The sequence below is a fragment of the Tamandua tetradactyla genome, chromosome 15, assembly GCF_023851605.1.
Source record: "Tamandua tetradactyla isolate mTamTet1 chromosome 15, mTamTet1.pri, whole genome shotgun sequence".
Classification (NCBI taxonomy): domain Eukaryota; kingdom Metazoa; phylum Chordata; class Mammalia; order Pilosa; family Myrmecophagidae; genus Tamandua; species Tamandua tetradactyla.
In genome coordinates this window covers 48,923,183-48,943,731 of record NC_135341.1, presented here as the reverse complement: position 1 = coordinate 48,943,731, position 20,549 = coordinate 48,923,183, and positions in this window count along the sequence as shown.

The window sequence follows — 20,549 nt, the reverse complement described above, 5'->3', positions numbered from 1 at the left end:
AAGCAATGCCTCATCTATTCAAATTTTATCATGAGATTGCAGCAACTTAGTCATATTTCTAGGCTTCTAATTCTAGGTCTCTTCCTATTTTTACCACATATGATGCTATTTTTCCACGGAAGTCTTGAACCCCACAAAGTCATCCTTGAGGGTTGGAATCAGCTTCATCCAAACTCTTGGTAATGTTGGTATTTTTACCTTCTTTCATGAATCATAAAATATTCTTAATGGCACTTAAAATGGTGAATCCTTCCCAGAAAGTTTTCCATATATTTTGTGCAGATCCGTTAGGGGAAATCACTAGCTATGGCAACTATAGCCTTACAAAATGTATTTCTTAAATAAAACTTGAAAGTTGAAATGACTCCATGATTCATGGACTGCAGAATGGGTCTTGTGTTAGCAGACATGAAGGCAACATTCATCTCATTTATCTCTCCATCCCCCAGAGCTCTTGGGTGAGGAGGTGCATTGTCAACAAGCAGTTGTATTTTGAAAGGAATCTTTTTTTTTCTCTAAGCAGATCTCAACTTAAAATAATCAGTGAACCCTGTTGTAAACATGTTCTGTCATCCAGGCTTTGTTGTTCCACTTATAGAGCACAGGCAGAGTCTATTTAGCTTCATCCTTTTTTTTCCAACTAGATATTATTACACTGTCAACATTATTATATTACAGAATCCTGAAAGATACCATTTCAATTGCAATTATCAGTAAATCAAAAACAATTTTAATTCTTAGTTTTCTTTCAGTCAGCCATCTGTTGCCGTAATTTTACATGTTTTTTCTCTTTAATTTTTTTATCATCACAATCAGCTTTTTATTTTTGTGAAAAATAACATACAAAAACAATAAATTTCAAAGCACATCACAGCAGTTAATTGTAGAACAGATTTCAGAGTTTGGTACAGGTTACAGTTCCATGATTTTGGGTTTTTCTAGTTGCTTGAAGATACTGGAGACTAAAAGAAGTATTTATAGTGATTCAGCACACGTGCCTTTGTTAAACCTGACTTACTCTGTCTAACTCCACCCTCACCTTTGATCTTTCTCTCACTCTTTAGGGGTATTTGGCTGTGTCCATTCTAACTTTTTCATGTTGAAAGAGGCTGTTGATAATATGGGATAGGGGAGCGAGGTGATGTTCTGGAGAGGCTGGCCCCTCTGCATTTCAGGACTTATGTGGTCCATGGACCTGTCTGGTAGGTTTCGGGAATGGCCAGTTGGGTTTTGACAAGGCTGCCATTTGACTCCATTGGGACAGAATAGTCTCTTTAATGTGCTGAGAGAACTGGATATCCATCTGTAAAAGAATGAGGGGGGCCCCTATTTCACACCATATACAAAAACTAGCTCAAAAATGAATCAAAAGTGCCCCCCAATAAATCCCAGAGTGATTTGAACAGTGAATAAAAAAGTGTTTGCAAAGTCCCCTTGGGGGAATGGCAAGAAGGGGAAAATTCAACTTCTCCACTTGGAGAATTCCTGATATTCTCGCAAACAGTGTTGACAACAAAATCAATAGGCTGAGCCTTCAATCTTGGAGTTTGCTCATATGAAACTTATACCCATAGAGGAGAGGCTAAGCCTACTTAAAATTAGGCCTAAGAGTCACCCCCAGAGAACCTCTTTTGTTGCTCAGATATGGCCTATCTCCGCCAACACTGCAAGCAAACTCACTGCCCTCCCCCCCTCTACGTGGCACATGACTCCCAGGGATGTAAACCTTCCAGGCAAGTGTCCATTAACTGATGGGTAGATATATAAAATGTGATATGTACATACAGTGAAATATTATTCAACTTTTGAAAAATAATTAAGTTCTGGTACATGTAGCAACATGAATGAAACTTGAAGACATCATGTTGAGTGAAATAAGCCACAAAAGGACAAATAATGTGTGATCTCTATGATATGAAGTAATTAGAATAAATTCATATCATCAGAATCTGGAGTATTGGTCAGTTGGGGGTAGGGAATGGGGAGTTAATACCATTGGTGTACAGAGTTTCTATTTGCGTTGATTGTAAAATTTTGGTAATTGTGTTGTAACACAAATTGTGCATGTAATTAACTGCATTGAATTATATAGATGAATGTGGTTACAAAGAAAAATTTTATGTTGTGTATTTATGTGCCAGTTTGAATCTGTTGTGTACCAAGAAAGGATGTGTCATTTAATCCTCATTCAGTATTGTGGGTGGGATGTTTTTCATTGTTTCCATGGAAATGTGACCCACCTGATTGTGGGTGGTAACTCTTTTTTTCTGTTTTCTGTTTCTTTTTTGGGGGGGGGGAGTAACTTTTTTTATTTTGACATGAATGGACACCGGGAATCGAGCTGAGTGGTAACTTTTGATTAGATGGTTTCCATGGAGATGTGTTTCCACCCATTCAAGATGGGGTTCCTTACTGGAGCCCTTTAAGAGGGAACCATTTTAGAAAAAGCCTACGGAGTCCACCCAGCCAGAGACCTTTGCAGATGAATAAAGGAAATGCCTCCAGGGAAGCCTTTGAAGAAGCCTGAAGAGAAAGTTAGCAGACATCACCATGTGCCTTTCCAGCTGAGAGAGAAATTCAAAATACCATAGGCCTTCTTGAACCAAGGTATCTTTTCCTGGATGCCTTGATTTGGGTATTTTATAGCCTTGCCTTAATTTGGACATTTTCACTGCCTTAGAACTGTAAACTTGCAGATTGATAAATTCCCTTTTTAAAAACCATTCCATTTCTGGTATATCGCATTCCAGCACCTTTTACAAAATAGAACAATATATTTCTAGAATAAAAATTATTTAAAAAATACATAAGACTATAACAAAAACATTGAACTCTATTGTAAATGATGGGTTATAGTAAATAGTACAATTATAAAAATGTTCTTTTGTGAATTGTCACAAATATACTATGCTAAAGCAAGGTGGTAATAATAGGGTGGTATGTGGGAACTCTGCATTTTATGCATTAATTTTCTATAAATTATAATAAAAAGATATAATTGGGGGAGGGACAAGAGCTAAAGGGGAGTTTTGGTTTGATATTTGGTGAGGCTGTGTTTATTTTATAAGGAGAAGCCCAGGACCAGATGGCTTCACGGGAGTTTTGTCAAACATTGCAAAAAAACTAACACCAATCCTGCTCAAGCTTTTCAAAAAAATTGAGTAAGAAGTAACTCTACCTAACTCATTTTATGAAGCTAACATCATGCTATTGCCAAAGCTGGATAAAGGCTCTATAAGAAACGAAAACTACGAACCAATCTCCTTAACGAACCTAGGTGCAAATGTTCTCAGCAGAATACTGGCAAATCGAATCCAATTGCACATTAAAAGAATTATACTTCATGACTAAATAGGGTTTATACCAGGAATGCAAGGGTGATTCAGCACAAGAAAATCAACCAACATAATGCAGCACATTAACAAATTGAAAGGGAAAACTTACATGATCATATCGATTGATGCTGAAAAAACATTTGACAAAATTCAGCTCTTTTTCTGATAAAACAGGGAAGTAGGAATCGAAGGAAATTTCCCCCATATTACAAAGGGTATATATGAAAAACCCAAAGCCAGTATCATAATTGATGGTGAGAGATTGAAAGCATTCCCCCTATTACCTGGAATGAGACAAAATACCCATTTGCGATACTATTATTTAATGCTGTGCTAGAGGTCTAGCTAGAGTGATTGGGTGAGAAAAAGAAAGGGCATCCAAATAGGAGGAGAGGAAGTAAAACTCATTATTTGCAGATGACATGATACTAGGAAAATCCTGAGAAGTCTATGACAAAGCTACTTGAACTGATAGACAAATTCAGTAAGGTGGCAGGCTACAAGATTAATGTCCAAAAATCAGTAATATTTTATTCACAGGTAATAACCTAACAGGAGACAATGATAAGATTCCATTCAAAATAGCAACCAAAAGAATAGATGTCTAGGAATAAGTTTAAACAGGAATGTCAAGGGTCTGTACATTGAAAGCTACAAAACATTACTAAGAACAACAAGAACAAACAAACAAACAAAAGACCTAAATAGGTGAACAGACATTCTGTACTCATGGACAGGAAAGCTGAATGTCATTAAGATGTCAGTTCTACCCATACTGATCTACAGATTCAACGCAGTACCGATCAAAATTCCAACAACTTATATTGAAGACTTGGAAAAGCTAGTTATCAGATTTATTTGGAGGGGAAAGAGACCTCGAATAGCTAAAGATGTCCTGAAAAAGAAGAGCAAAGGAGGAGGACTAACACTTCTTGACTTTAAAGTTTACTATAAAGCCATAGTGGTCAAAACAACATGGTACTGGCACAAAGATAGGAAGGATTGACCAATGGGAATCTACAAGAGTACAGAGATAGGCCACCAAATCTATGGTGATCCCTGATAAAGCCTCCAAATCCAGGGTCTATTGAAGACTATTTAGAAGAATAGTATTTTCAATAAATGGGAATGGGAGAACTGGATGTCAATAGCCAAAAGAATGAAAGAGGATCCCTACCTTACACCTCATACAAAAATTAATAGAAAATAGATTAAAGTTAACTGATGAAAAAATAAAGGATTAAAGACCTAAATGTAAGAACCAGTGCCATAAAAATCCTCAAAGAAAATATAGGGAATAATTTTTAAGACCTAGTAATGTGAAGTAGCTTCTTAAACTTTATACCTAAAGCCCAGGTAATGAAAGAAAGAAATGATAAACGGGAAACCCTCAAGATTGAACATTTCTGTGCTTTAAAGTATTTTCTCAAAAAAAAAAAAAAAGGTGAAGAGGCAGCCAACTCAATGGGAGAAAATATTTGGAAACCATATGTCAAAGATTTGAAATCCTCTGTACATAAAGAAAATATACAACTCAACAACGAACAACCCAGTTATAAAATGAGCAAAGTATATGAATAAACATATTTCCAAAGAACAAATACAAATGGCTAAAAAGCATATGAAGAAATCGTCATCTTCATTAGCTATAAAGGAAATGCAAATCAAGATGACAATAGCATATCACCTCACACATATATGAATGGCTGCTATTGAGTCCCCTTCGGGGAATGGTGAGAACAGGGAGAAGTTCAACTTCCCCAAGTTGAATTCTTGATATTCTCACAAGCGGTGTGGACAACCAAAGCTATAGGCTGAGTCCCCAATCTTGGGGTTTGTTCATATGAATCTTAACCCCACAAAGTATAGGTCAAGTCTACTTAAAATTTAGGCCTAAGAGTCACCCCCAAGACAGCCTCTTTTGTTGCTCAGATGTGGCCTCTCTCTCCAGCCAACACAAGCAAACTCACCACCACCACCCCTGTCTATGTGGGACATAACTTCCAGGGGTGTGGACCTTCCTGGCAACGTGGGACAGAAATCCTAGAATGAGCTGAGACTCAGCATCAAAGGATTGAGAAAACCTTCTCGATCAAAAAGGGAGAAGAGTGAAATGAGACAAAATAAAGTGTCAGTGGCTGAGAGATTCCAAACAGATTCGAGAGGTTATCCTGGAAATTATTCTTAGGCATTAAGTAGATATCACCTTGTCATTCAAGATGTAATGGAGAGGCTGGAGGGAACTGCCTGAAAATGTAGAGCTGTGTTCCAGTAGCCATGTTTCTTGAAGATGATTGTATAATGATAAAGCTTTCACAGTGTGACTGTGTGATTGTGAAAACCTTGTGTCTGATGCTTCTTTTATCTACCTTGTCAACAGACGAGTACAACATATGGAATAAAAGTAAATAATAGGGGGAACAAATGTTGAAATAAATTTAGTTTGAAATGCTAGTGATCAATGAAAGGGAGGGGTAAGGGGTATGGTATGTATAATCTTTTTTTCCTGTGTTCGTTTTATTTCTTTTTCTGCTGTCTTTTTATTTCTTTTTCTGAACTGATGCAAATGTTCTAAGAAATGATGAATATTGCAACTAAGTGATGATATTGTGAATTGCTGATTATATATGTAGAACAAAATGATCACGTTAATGTTTTAGTTCATTTGTTGTTAAATTCTTTTTAATTAATAAATAATTTTTTTAAAAATTTTAAAAATGGCTGCTATTAAACAAACAGAAAACTACAAATATTAGGATGTGGAGAAATAAGCATACTTATTTACTGCTGGTTGGAGTGTAAAAATGATACAGCTCCTGTAGAACACTGTTTGGTGGTTCCTCAGAGAACTAAATATTGATCTGGCCTACCAAATGTTATTCATGATGCTCAGTGGACGGAGGGGGCCGAAGGGTACAATGACCAAGAAGTTGAAACGATGGAATATTGTGCAGCTACAAAAATGAATGATGTTGTGAGGCACATAATGAACTGAATGAACTTTGGGGACAATGAGTTGCGCAAAGTGTCAGAAGCAAAAGAACAAATATGTGATGGTTTCTTTTAGCAAATATTTATAAGAAAATTGGAGCCTAGATTGTAAGACTTATAGTGGCTTCATTTAGTCTGAAATTGTAAGTGTATTTCTAGATTCTGAGACTGAGCTATATATGTGTAAGCTGGTATTTCCCTGGTACTTTGAATACCTCTGTGACAGCTAGGATTCAGAGGTGGAGCTCTGCAGCTCTGAAGGTTGGCATTGCTGCATACAATAATGGTTAAAATAACCAAAGTAGAGATCAGGCCTCATTTAGAAATAAAAATGAAGCCAATCTGGTTGGGACTAAGGTAAATCAGAATACAGGCAAAAATGATAGTGTGTATACTCTAGAGCTTCACCTACTATATAAGGCCAAAGGCAGAGAGGATTATTGCATCTAGAACCTAAATTTTCTGCAACAATCAACCTGTCCGGGTAGCTCATTTAAACAACCCAAACACATGGAACCCAGAACAGGAATGAGGTCTTGTAATTCTGTGTAGCTTAATGTAATGCCCAGAGACATCTCAGACTATGGTGGGCTGATAATGTAAAAAAGTATTGGTAAAGTTCTTTGAGGGATTGGAGAGAAAATGGGAATATTAAAATTTCCCATCTGGAAACCTCTGGTACTCTCTCAAATGTTAAGGACTGCAAAAAAAAAAAGAAAGAAAGAAAAGAAATAATAGGCCACGCCCTTGATTTTGAGGCTTGCTCTGACAAAACTTATTTCTGTAGTAGAGAAGCTAAGACTACCTATAATTATGCCTAACAGTTGCTTACAGGAAGCCTCTTTGGATGCTCAGATGTAACTTCATTCTGTCTAAGCTCAACTCTGCAAGGAAAATTATTATCTTCTCCCTTATGTGGAACATGACATTCAGGGGTGAATGTCTCCCTGACAACAGGGGACGTGACTCTAGGGTTGAGCCTGTCCCTGGCACTGAGGGGTCGACAATGCCTTCTGGACTGAAAGGAGAAAAATAAATATAGCAAAATAAGGCATTGGTGGTTAAGAGGGTTCCAATGGAGTCAAGAGGCTACTCCTCTGCAAGCTTCAGCTAGATATTGCTAATTGCCATGGTTTGCCAACCCCCAACGAGACCATTCCCGTTAACCCTAAAGAATACCTATGGCTCTAACTGAGACTCTACAAAGGTTCGTGTACTAAGTTTACTTCCCTAAAACCTATAACCTCCAGAGAGTTCCTAGCCCAGGTCAGTCCTGAAAACCAGAAGGACCAGCCTCTCTAGAACATCAACTAATTCCATCCCCCATCCTATATTGTTGACACCCCTTTTCAACATAAAAACATTAGAATGGGCATAGCCCAAAGACCCCTATAGACTGGAAGTAGGATCAAAGGAGAAGGAGTCATAGCAGAGAAGACAGAATTTAACCAACATATGGCTGCTGAATCACTATAATATTTCTTTAAGCTTCCAGATTTTGGAGAAGCTAGAACAAAAAACTTGAAAATGTGGAATGGTAATCCATACCAAACTTTGAAATCTGTTCTGTAATTACTTGTTAGAATGTACTTTGAAAATTATTACTTTTCTTGTAATTAAAACCATTTTAAAGAAAACATAAATAGCAAACCTTGAAGATTTAAGATTTCATGGTTTGAGGTATAGAATTTTCTTTTGACTTATCGTGAATTCTTGTCTTCCAAAGCACTCAAATATTTGTTATCTATTTTTATCCTAGGTCAGCCTTTGGAAATACACTAGGAGGACATTTTCATTCTGATTTGAGAAATAAACTAAAAAATAATTTGAAAATGTAATCACTAGAATAAAAACACAAATCTTCCTCAATACTTGATTGCACAATAAAAGCAACAGTGAAAAGCAGTAAATGCAACATAATCAGAAAATATAAGGCCAAATGCATCAGTTAAATCAATAAATGGGATAAGATACAATCTATTCAGAGAAAAAGATGTTCAGATTGACTTGCAAACCAACATTTTGTTATTTACAATAGACACACTTTAAATGAACTTTGCACCCTGGTAATAGAGAATATATTATCCTTACTCACAAGAATGGACAATTAAAACAAAAAGAAAACCTCAGAAATTTCCACAAAGTAGAGATAATACAATCTTCTTTAATTATAATTCAATATAATGGGAAATGAATAAAACATGTTTAAATGTTTTATTGTTAAATGTAACATATATACAAAGAAAAAAACAATGATTTTCAAAGTACACTTCAATAAATAGATACAGAACAGATTAATAAACATTTTTTACAAGTCCCTATGATCTCGAAATAAATTTTATTTCAAACTACTCTTATAGCAAAGGAGAAATATAAACCAAAATCTCAGAATTTCCAAAAAGTAATTGAAATCGAAATTATGGGATATAATTAAAACTGATAACTGAAATACACCTTAGAATATTGTAGCATCAATAAAAAAGAATGAAAGTAAAATGAATTTAAATATATAACTCAGAAAGTTGAAAAAGATAATGAAGTAAACAATAAAAGGAGAAGGGGAAATAATAAGTATGATATCATATTAATAAATTAGAAAAAGAAAAAATTAGAACTGCACTTATTTTGATTATTTGAAACCTCGATGAAGTAGACAAACCTCTATCTAATATAATCAAGTAAGAAAGGGAGAGAGCAGATGTGCATAAAATAAAAATCATGAAAAATTAACATTGAACCAAAAAGTAGTCTTAGACTATTTTGCACAAGTCTATGCAAATAAATTTGAAAATTTAGATGAAATAGAAAATGACCCAGGAAAATTCAACTTATTAATGATTTCAATAGAGATAGAAAGTTTGAACATATTAATGTTTGTCATAGAAATCAAAGAATTCCCCTACAAAAAAAGACATTAAGTTAGATAGTTTCATGAGGGAATTCTATTAAACCTTCACAGTCCAGTTAATCCTAATGATACATCATCTTTTCCAGAACACTTAAAAAGAAGAAACACTTCCAAATTATTTTTATGAGTCAAATATTACATTAACCCCTACACTACATTGCAAAAAGTGGTCCCAATTATTTGCTTGTTCCTATACCCACATACTTTGCCATGGAAGTTTTTGGTGCTGTCCCACTCTAACTCTGTGCTCAGCCATGTGACTTGCTTTGGCTAGTGGAATTTTCAAAAACTGATGCAAGCATGGGCTTGAAAAGCACATGTTCTATTGGGCTTGCTCTCACTCTGCTCTCTGCCTTTACCGTGGAAATTTGGGCCTAAGAGAGCATAGCCAAGGCCGTCCTGGATCAACCATGGCTGACCCCATCCCCACTCATGTGTAAGTTCAGCTGAAACCAGAAGAACTTCCCTGCTAAGCCCAACCTAAATCATTAACCTACAGATTCATGAGCTGAATGAATTTTGTTTTATGGCACTAAGATTTAAAATGTTTTATTAGACAGTATTGCAAAACAGATGAAGGTATTGGTGCCAAAATAAAAATCTATATAACATTGGAACTGGGCTTCAGTTGGAGACTGGAAAATTTGTGAGAAAACATACAGGGAGGGAAATGGTTTCCAGGAATCATAAGATTGTTGGCCCACAGCAGCCTGACACACAGCTAGACGTATCAGTGATTAAGCCTAGAGAGAGATCTCTATATACAAAAAAAGCTATAAATTTCCAAGCACAGCACCACAATTAGTTGCAGAACATATTTCAGACTTTGATATGGGTTACAATGTCAGAATTTTACGTTTTTACTTCTAGCTGCTCTAAAATATTGGAGACTAAAAGAGATATCAATTTAATGATTCAGCATTCATATTCACTTGTTAAGTCCTATCTTCTATGTATAATTTCACCATCACCTTTGCTCTTTCTATACCTCTCATTGAGGTTGTTTGGCTATGGCAATCCTAAATTTTTGATATTGGAAGTGGATCTGTCATGCATATGGGTTAGGGAAATGGAATTATCTGATGTTCTGGAGAGGCTGGGCTAGGTTTCAGGTCTTATCTGGACCAGGGACCATTCTGGAGGTTGTAGGTTTATGGCAAATTACTCTAGTGCCTGGAACCCTTGTGGAATCTTATAAATTGCCCCAGATGTTCTTTAGGATTGCCTGGAATGGTCCTGATTGGGGGTTGGCAGGTTATGATAAGTAGCAAGGTCTACCTGAAGCTTACATAAGAGCAACCTCCAGAGTAGCCTCGACTCTATTTGAACTCTCTCTGCCACTGATGCTTTATTATTATTATTTATTATTTATTACACTTCTTTTCCCCCATTTGGTCAGGATATCATAGTTAATCCCGTGGTACCAGGTCTGGATTCATCCCTAGGGCTCTTCTCCCATGTTGTCAGGGAGACTTTTACCCCTGGATGTTATGTCCCACATAGGGGGGAGGGCAATGATTTCACTTGCAGAGTTGGGTTTAGAGAGACTGAGGCCACATCTGAGCAACCACAGAGGTCCTCCAGAAGTAACTCTTAGGCATGCCTATAGGTAGTCTAAGCTTCTATGCTACCTACATAAGCTTCACAATAGTAAGCCTCATGATTAAGGGCATGGCCTATTGATTTGGGTGTACCTAAAATTTGACATAGTATCAGGGGATTCCCTGATGGTAAGGTTTAATAGTTCCATGGTCTTTCTCCCCTCCCTCAGGGGACTTTGCCAATGCTTTTTTTAAAAAAATTATTATTTTTTATTTATGATACATAACCACATACAAACACAAACATTCTTATATGATCATTCCATTCTTGTTATATAATCAAAAACTCACACTATCATCACATAGTTGTATATTTATCATGATCATTTCTTAGAACATCTGCATCAATTCAGAAAAAGCAATAAAAGAAAACAGAAAAAAATTCATACATACCACACTTCTTACCCCTCCCCTTCACCTATCACCAACATTTCAATCTACTAAATTTATTTTAATATTTGTTCCCCCATTATTTATTTATTTTTTATTTTATTTATTAATTTAAAAAATTAACAACAAACAAAAACATTAACGTATCATTCCATTCTACATATATAATCAGTAATTCTTAATATCATCACATAGTTGCATATTCATCATTTCTTAGAATATTTGCATCGATTTAGAAAAAGAAATAAAAGGACAACAGAAAAAGAAATAAAACTATAACAGAAAACAAAGACTATACATACCATACCCCTTAACCCTCGCTTTCATTTATCACTGGCATTTCAAACTAAATTTATTTTAACATTTGTTCCCCCTATTATTTATTTTTATTCCATATGTTCTACTCTTCTGTTGATACAGTAGCTAAAAGGAGCATCAGACATAAGGTTTTCACATTCACAGAGTCTCATTGTGAAAGCTATATCATTGTTCAATCATCATCAAGAAACATGGCTACTGGAACACAGCTCTACATTTTCAGGCAGTTCCCTCCAGACTCTCCACTACATCTTGAATAACAAGGTGATATCTACTTAATGCCTAAGAATAACCTCCAGGATAACCTCTCGACTCTGTTTGGAATCTCTCAGCCATTGGCACTTAGTCTCATTTCACTCTTCCCCCTTTGGTAGAGAAGGTTCTCTCAATCCCTTGATGTTAAGTCTCAGCTCATTCTAGGGTTTTTCTCAATCCCTTGATGCTTGAGTCTCAGCTCATTCCAGGATCTCTGTCCCACGTTGCCAGGAAGATCCACACCCCTGGGAGTCACGTCCCACGCAGAGAGAGGGAGGGTGGTGAGACTGCTCATCGTGTTGGCTGGAGAGAGAGGCCACATCTGAGCAACAAAAGAGGTTTTCTTGGGGGTGACTCTTAGGCCTAAATTTTAAGTAGACTTGACCTATCCTTTGTGGGGTTAAGTTTCATATGAACAAACCCCAAGATTGGGGGCTCAGCCTATTACTTTGGCCGTCCCCACTGCCTGTGAGAATATCAAGAATTCTCCACTTGCGGAAGTTGAATATTCCCCCTTTCTCACCATTCCCCCTAGGGGACTCTACAAATACTTCCCTATTCACTGTTCAAATTGCTCTGGAATTTATCTGGGCATTACTCTGAACAAACCTACAAAATCTCATGCCCTACTCAAGGTTCCAAGTACAATGGTGGTCGATTAAGCTGTCCACATATTGCCAATGCTTTTTCGTTGTCTGATTAATATAGTCTAGAATGGTTCCAGGCATTACAATAATCTATACAAGATTAAAGGACCTCTTTCTCATTCTGTGCTTTCTGTCTTTCAATTGTTCAAATGAACTACACAGATAGATTGAATTAGATAATGCACTGCAACAAATTTCAGTTCCAGATTAAATAAATCTTTCTTCTATTGGTCTCAAAGAGTATGTGTGGTTCTAAAATATAGACACTGTCCTCCTTACCGCTATATTCTGAATTACTTTAACCCCAACCTGTTCAGCTTTGTTCTTATCTCTAAATATCAGGTTATATATATAAAACAGCCTCTCAAAATCCAGAAATGATAACCACCATCCAGACTTAATGTGTCTGCTTGAAAAGCTTACAATCTTGGCCCTGTTTTCTTATAAGCATTTTCTAAAGGTGACCATATCATTGTTGATTTTTAGTTTTTGGCTTAATTTGTCTCACCAAATGTCCAACATGTTCATTCACATCATTGCATGCCTCACGACTTTGTTCCTTTTTGTAGCAGCACAGCCTTTGTTCATAAGTATACACCAATCTACTTCTCTGTCACTGCATCCTTCAGTCACCTACATTCATCAGGCATCGTGTAGAGGGCCCAAAATCCACGGTCCATCAACATTCTCAATTTTAGATAATTTCATTGTTCCCAGGAGACTGAAAACCAATAAACACACCCTCACCATTTAGAAGATCTAAACTTTCTCTTAACTTTTCTCCCTCACCCCATTATTTACCTCTACTGTTGTGGTGGTAGTGCTGGTGGTTTCCTTTTTTTTTTTTTTTTACTGTGAATTATGCATGTTTTTAATTCTACATATTGAAACAGATCCATGGGTTATCCAGCTGAGAGATCTTGTTCACATGCTGTGCTGGTTTGAAAGGAAGTATGCCACTAAGAAAAGCCATGTTTTAATATAAATCTCATTTCTTAAAGGTAGAATAATCCCTATTCAATACTGTATATTTGAAACTGTAATGAGATCATCTCCCTGGTTGATGTGATTTAGTTAAGAATGGTTGTTAAACTGGATTAGGGGATGACATGTCTCCACCCATTTGAGTGGGTCTTGATTAGTTTCTGAAGTCCTATAAAAGTGGAAACATTTTAGAGAATGAGAGATTCAGAGAGAGCAACACTACAAAGCAGAGAGTCCACCAGCCAGCGACCTTTGGAGATGAAGAAGGAAGACACCTCCCGGGGAGCTTCATGAGATAGGAAGCCAGGAGAGAAAGCTAGCAGATGACGCCGTGTTCGCCATGTGCCCTTCCAGCTGAGAGAGAAGCCCTGACTGTGTTCGCCATGTGCCTTCTCACTTGAGAGAGAAACCCTGAACTTCATCAGCCTTCTTGAACCAAGGTATCTTTCCCTAGATGCCTTTGATTGGACATTTCTTTAGACTTGTTTTAATTGGAACATTTTCTCAGCCTTAGAACTGTAAACTAGCAACTCATTAAATTCCCCTTTTTAAAAGCCATTCTGTTTCTGGTATATTGCATTCCGACAGCTAGCAAACTAGAACACATGCAGAAAAAAAAGTGATTTCAGATCCTATGCAAAAAGAGATGTTTACTTCTAGGTTCATTTTTAAACACTAAAATACCAATTTAATCAAGTGAAAGAAAATCTAATTTTGATATGTATCTCATTTTATTTCTAAGTTCATATTTTATTATTTATATTGCTTTTTCAGGGTTTGTCTATTTTATTTTTTAAATCGACTTTATGAAAGTATGACATAGAAGCAGTGTGGAATTTACCAGTACAGCTTTATGAGATCTGACAGATGTCTACATCTATATAAACACCATAGTCCAAATAGGATATAGAGCATTTCCATCACCCCAGAGACAATGACTATTTTGATTCCATCAACATGGCTTAGCTTTTGCTTTGTACAGAACATTCATAGGAGTGGATTCATTCAGCATATACTCTTTTGAGTCTAACTTCTTTCATTTAGCATATTTATGAGATCTGTCCACTTGTGTGTGTGTGTGCATTTCATTAGGTCATCGTTTGAATTACTGATCAGTATACCATTTGGTGGTTTCCTTTTGAACATAACTCATAACATGCAATAGCAGTTTTCCCCCTGTACCCTGAACTTAAACACCCTTTATACTAGAATCATATCTTTGAAGTAATTCTTACAAGAACTCATTCATATTTCTAGTGTGAGTCAGTGGGACATGCAGGTCTATACAACCCCTTTCAATCTTGTTCATCTTCAGTATGGTAATGTACTTCTAGATCCACTAGAGAATCACCTTCACTCCTATTTAAATATTCCCTTGCATTGGTGTTCAACCTCATTAGCTAATGATTCACCCATCTCTAGCTTCTATGTATCTCTAAGTCCCCTGTATTATATATTATAAGGCCCTGATTATATCTTTATGCTGGTCATAACAGTGGAGTCATACAGTATTGTCCTTTTGTGTCTGGCTAATTTTGCTCAGCATTACGTCCTCAAGGCTCATCCATTTTGTCATGTGCTTCAGGACATGATTTCATCTTACTGCTGCATAATATTCCATTATATGTATATACCACATTTTGTTGATCCACTCATCTGTTGTTGGGCATTTGGTTTGTTTCCATCTTTTGGTGATTGTGAATAATGCTGCTATGAACATCAGTGTGCAAATGTCTGTTTGTGTCATTGCTTTCAGCTCCTCTGGTTATATACCAAGTAGTGCTATTGCTAGGTCATAGAGCAACTCAATATTTAGTTTCCTAAGGAACCACCAAACAGTCTTCCATAGTGGCTGCACCACTGTACATTCCCACCAGCAGTGCATAAGTGTCCCAGTTTCTCCACATCCTCCCCAACATTTGTAGTCTCCTGATTGTTTAATAGCAGCCACTCTTATAGGTGTGAGGTGGTATCTCATTGTAGTGCTGATCTGCATTTCCCTCATAGCCAGTGAAAATGAGCATCTCTTCATGTGCTTTTGAGCCATCTGTATTTGCTCTTCAGAAAAATACCTATTCATATCTTTAGCCCATTTTATAATTGGATTGTTTGTTCTTTTGTTGTTGAGTTGTATGATTTCTTTGTATATACAGGAAATCAAATCTTTGTCTGATATGTGATTTCCAAATATTTTCTCCCATTGAGTTGGCTGCCTCTCCACATATTGACAAAGTCTCTTGATGTGCAGAAGCATTTGATTTTGAGGAGTTTCCATTTATCTATTTTTTCTTTTGTTGCTTGTGCTTTGGGTGTAAAGTTTAGGAAGGTACCGCCTATTACTAGGTGTTGAAGATGTTTCCCTACATTTTCTTCTAGAAGCTTTATGCTGCTAGTTCTTATATTTAGGTGTTTGGTCCACTTTGAGTTAACTTTTTTGTAGGGTGTAAGATAGGGGTCCTCATTCATTCTTTTGGCTATTGATACCCAGTTCTTCCATGCCCAATTATTGAAAAGACTATTTTGTCCCCGTTCAGAGGATTTGGGAGCCTTGTTAAAATCAGTTGACCATAGATTTAGTGCTCTATTTCAGCACTCTCTATTTGATTTCATTGGTCAATGCTTCTATCTTTGTGCCAATACCATGATGTTTTGACCACTGTGGCTTTATAATAGATTTTAAAGTCAGGGAGTGTTAATTCTCCCACTTTGTTCTTCTTTTTTAAGATGCTTTTAGCTATTCGGGGTCTCTTTCCCTTCCAGATGAATTTGGTAATTAGATTTTCCAAATCTTCAAAGTATGTTGTTGGAATTTTCATTGTTACTGTGTTGAATCTGTAGATCAATTTGGGAAGGATTGACATCTTAACTCTATTTAGCCTTCCTATCCATGAGCAGGAAATGTCTTTCAACCTATTTAGATCTCCTTTGATTTCTTTTAGCAATGTTATGTAGTTTTCTGTGTACAAGTCCTTTACATCCCTAGTTAAATTCATTCCTAAATATTTGATTCTTTTAGTTGCTACTTTGAATGGAATTTTTTCCTTAACTGACTCCTCTAGCTCATTGTTTGTGTATACAAATGTTACTGATTTTTGCACATTAATTTTATATCCTGCCACCTTGCTGAATTTGTTTATTAGCTCAGGTAACTTTGCTATGGATTTCTCAGGATCTTCCAAGTATAGTATCATATTATCTGCAAATAATGAGAGTTTTACTTCTTCCTTTACAATTTGGATGCCTTTTATTTCTTTGTCCTGCCTAATTGCTCTAGCTAAAACTTCTAGCACAATGTTGAATAATAGTGGTAACAGGGGGTATCCTTATTTTATACCTGGTCTTAGGGGGAAGGTTTTCAGTTTCTCTCCATTGAGTATGATGCTGACTATCAGTTTTCATATATTCCCTTTATCATATTGAGGTAGTTACCTTTGATTCCTGTCTTCTGGAGTGTTTTATCAGAAAAGGATGCTGAATTTTGTTGAATGTGTTTTCAGCATCAATCGAGATGATCATGTGATTTTCCCCTTTTGATTTGTTAATGTGCTGTATTACATTAATTGATTTTCTTTTATTGACCCATCCTTGCATTCCTGGTATAATCCCCACTTGGTCATGGTGTATAATTCTTTTAATGTGTTGTTGGATTCAATTTGCTAATATTTTATTGAGAATTTTTGCATCTGTGTTCATTAGGGAGATTGGCCTGTAGTTTTCCTTTCTCCTGGCATCTTTATTCAGTTTTGGTATTAAAATGATATTAGCTTCATAAAATGAGTTAGGTAGAGTTCCTTTTTTACTCAATTTTTTGGAAAAGTTTGAGCAAGATTGATGCTTGTTCTCTTTGGAATAAAATTCCCCTGTGAAGCCATCTGGCAGTGGGCTTTTCTTTGTTAGAAGATTGTTGATATCTGATTGAATCTCTTTACTTGTGATTGGTTTGTTGAGATCTTCTATTTCTTCCTGAATCAGTGTAGCTTCTTTGTGTGTCTCTAGGAATTTGTCCATTTCACCTAAGTTGTCTAGTTTGTTGGCGTATAGTTGTTCATAGTATCCTCTTGTTCTGGTTTACTAGCTGCAATATACCGAAACAGAATGGCTTTTAAAAGGGGGAATTTAGTAAGTTGCTAGTTTACAGTTCTAAGGGCAAGAAAATGTCCCAATTAAAGCAAGTCTATAGAAATGTCCAATCTAAGGCATCCAGGGAAAGATACCTTGTTCAAGAAGGCTGATGAAGTTCAGGGTTTCTCTCACAAGTGGAAGGGAACATGGCAAACACAGAGTTTCTCTCTCATCTGGAAAGGCACATGGTGAGCATAGTCAGGGTTCCTCTCTTATCTGGAAGGGCCCATGGCGAACACGACATCATCTGCTAGCTTCTTCTCCTGACTTCCTGTTTCATGATGCTTTCTGGGAGGCATTTTCCTTCTTCATCTCCAAGGGTCGCTGGCTGGTGGACTCTGCTTCTCGTGGCTGTGTCTTTGTGCTCTGCTCTCTCTGAATCTCTTTCAGTCTCCAAAATGTTTCCTCTTTTACAGGACTCCAGAAATTTATGAAGACCCACCCAAATGGGTGGAGACATGTTGTCACCTAATCCAGTTTAACAACCACTCTTGATTAAATCACATCTCCAGGGAGATGATCTAATTACAGTTTCAAACATACAGCATTGAATAGGGATTAGATGATATGGCTGCCTTTACAAAATAGGATCAGGATTAAAACATGGCTTTTTAGGGGACATACATCCTTTCAAACCTCTTATGATTTATTTCTTCACAGTCTATGGTAATGCACCCCTTCTCATTTCTGATTTTGTTTATTTTCATCCCCTCTCTTATTTTTCTTTGTCAGTCTTCCTAGTGACAAACTGATTAGTATGTGTCTTGGGAAAGGCCTATTTGGATTTATTCTTCAAAGATTGTTGCTTCTTTGACTTGTGTATTCATATCCTTTATAAGGGTTGGGATGTTTTCCCCCATTATATTCTCATCTACTCTTCCTAGCCCTTTACTCCTCTCTTTTCCTTCTGGAACACCAATGATTCTTATATTTGAGTGCTTTGTTTTGTCTATCATTTCCCTGAGATCCAATTCAAATTTATCCATCTTTTTTTTTTTTTTTGCCATTTGCTCTTTTGAGTCTTCGAAGTCAGTTATCCTGTCCTCTATATCACTTATTCTTTCTTCTTTCTCTTCAAATCTGTTCTTGTGTGCCTCTAGTATGTTTTTTATTTGGTCAACAGAGTTTTTAATCTCTGTGATGTGTTATTCTTCTATTTATTCTTTCAAATTCCTCTTTATGCTCTGCTATTGTCTTCTTCATCTCCTTTATGTCATTTGCTACTTATTTTATTAAGTAGAGTTGTATGAATATTTTAATTAGTTGTTCCAATGTTTATGTCTCCTCTGGTGTTTTAATTTGGTCATTAGGCAGGGCTATATCTGTTTGCACTGTGATATGTTTTGTGATCTTCTGCTGTATTCATGGCATGTAAATATTTTGATTGATTTTCTTTGGGAGTTGGTTTCTTTCAGTAGTCTAAAGCCTTGTGTTTGTGGGATGGTTGGACAGCAGGGAGCAGGGTACGGAGTGGGGCACTGTGTGGTGATTTGTTTCCAGGCAGGTATAGGCATAGGTTGGGGATGTAACACTAATGCTTGTGAACATGATGTCCAACAGCCAGAGAGGATGTAGCTGTGCAGATACACTGGGCTGGGATATGTAACCCTGGTGTGTGCTGGTCTAAGGCACAGAACCCTTTGTGTGCACGTGTAGAGCTGTGGCAGCAGGTTGGCATTATGCCTTCGAGGATTGGAGGCTGATGTGACCCGGCTTTGCAGGTCAGCACTTTCTCAGAGCTAGGAAGTGTGGCTGAGGGCCATGCACATGCGCGGTTCTAGGACTGCTGTAACATGCAGTTCCCAGGCTGAATGATGTGATTGGGGGCCGTGCCCATGCGTGGATCTAGGAGTGCAGTAAACTGATGCGCAGAGCTGGGGGAGAGGGGGGAGGGGGAAGGGAGAGGGGGAGAAGGAGGACAGGGGAGGGGGAGGGAAGGGTGGAGAGGGTGGCGGAGGGGGAGCAGGAGTGGTGAGGCTGTGCAATACCATGGTCAGGGGGCAGGGGTAGCCTAGGTATGGAGTTAGTGCCCACAGCCTTTATGTGCCTGCAACAGAGTTCAGGGAACTGGGAGGGGGAGATAGTGCTTGGGAGGGGTGCATGAGAGGTGGGGTGGGCTGCACTTGGGGTGGGGTGGGGGCAGGTACGTGCACAGGGGACTGGTGGGGTGGGGCACCTGGAGCGTGGGGAATGGGAGCGGATGACCAGGTTCGGGTGCGTGGGGTGTGGAGTGAGTCGCTGATCACGGGGCTGTGCTGGTGAGGCTAGGGTGCCCAAGGAGCACAGCCTGGCTGACTTCCTAGTCCCCAGCTCCCATCCATGCCCTCCAGCAGGCTCCATGCCTCCACTCCAGGCTCCAGCTATCTTCATCTCAGTTCCTCGGCCTGTGCAACCAGGGCTGCTGCATGTGGTGCAGAAGGCTCTCCCAGGTCAGCTGTACTCCCAAATCGTTGCCTCAGTCACCCTCCTGTCCCTTCTCTAACTTTTCTGTGGAGCAGGGCTAATGTTGAGCTACTCTATTTGGCCATCTTCCTGGAAGTCTCCCATATGCAACTGTTAAAAAAAAAAAAACAGTGAATAAATGACCAGATTTCAGCTAGAGATAGGAATGAAGCTGACCTGGATAGGACTAAGGTAAATCAGAAAAACAGGGTATAGGATGATATGGCCCATGTTTTGAAACTTCAACTTCTGTGTGAGACCAAAGGAAGAGATATTTATTTGGTGCCAAATTTATATTTTTGGTAGTGCATTATCTAATTTAACTTATTTGGTCAGTTTAGTTGAACACCAGAATAACATGGAATCTCAAATAGGGAGCGAGATTTTTTTAGTTTGTGATGCCCTGAAATATCCCAGAATAATTTGAGCAGAGAATAAAAAAGTGTTTGCAAAGTGTCCTTGGGGGACCAGGCAGAAAGGAGGCAATATTCAACTTCCCATCTGGGGAATTCCTGATATTCCTGCAAGCAATGAGGACAACCAAATCAATAGACTG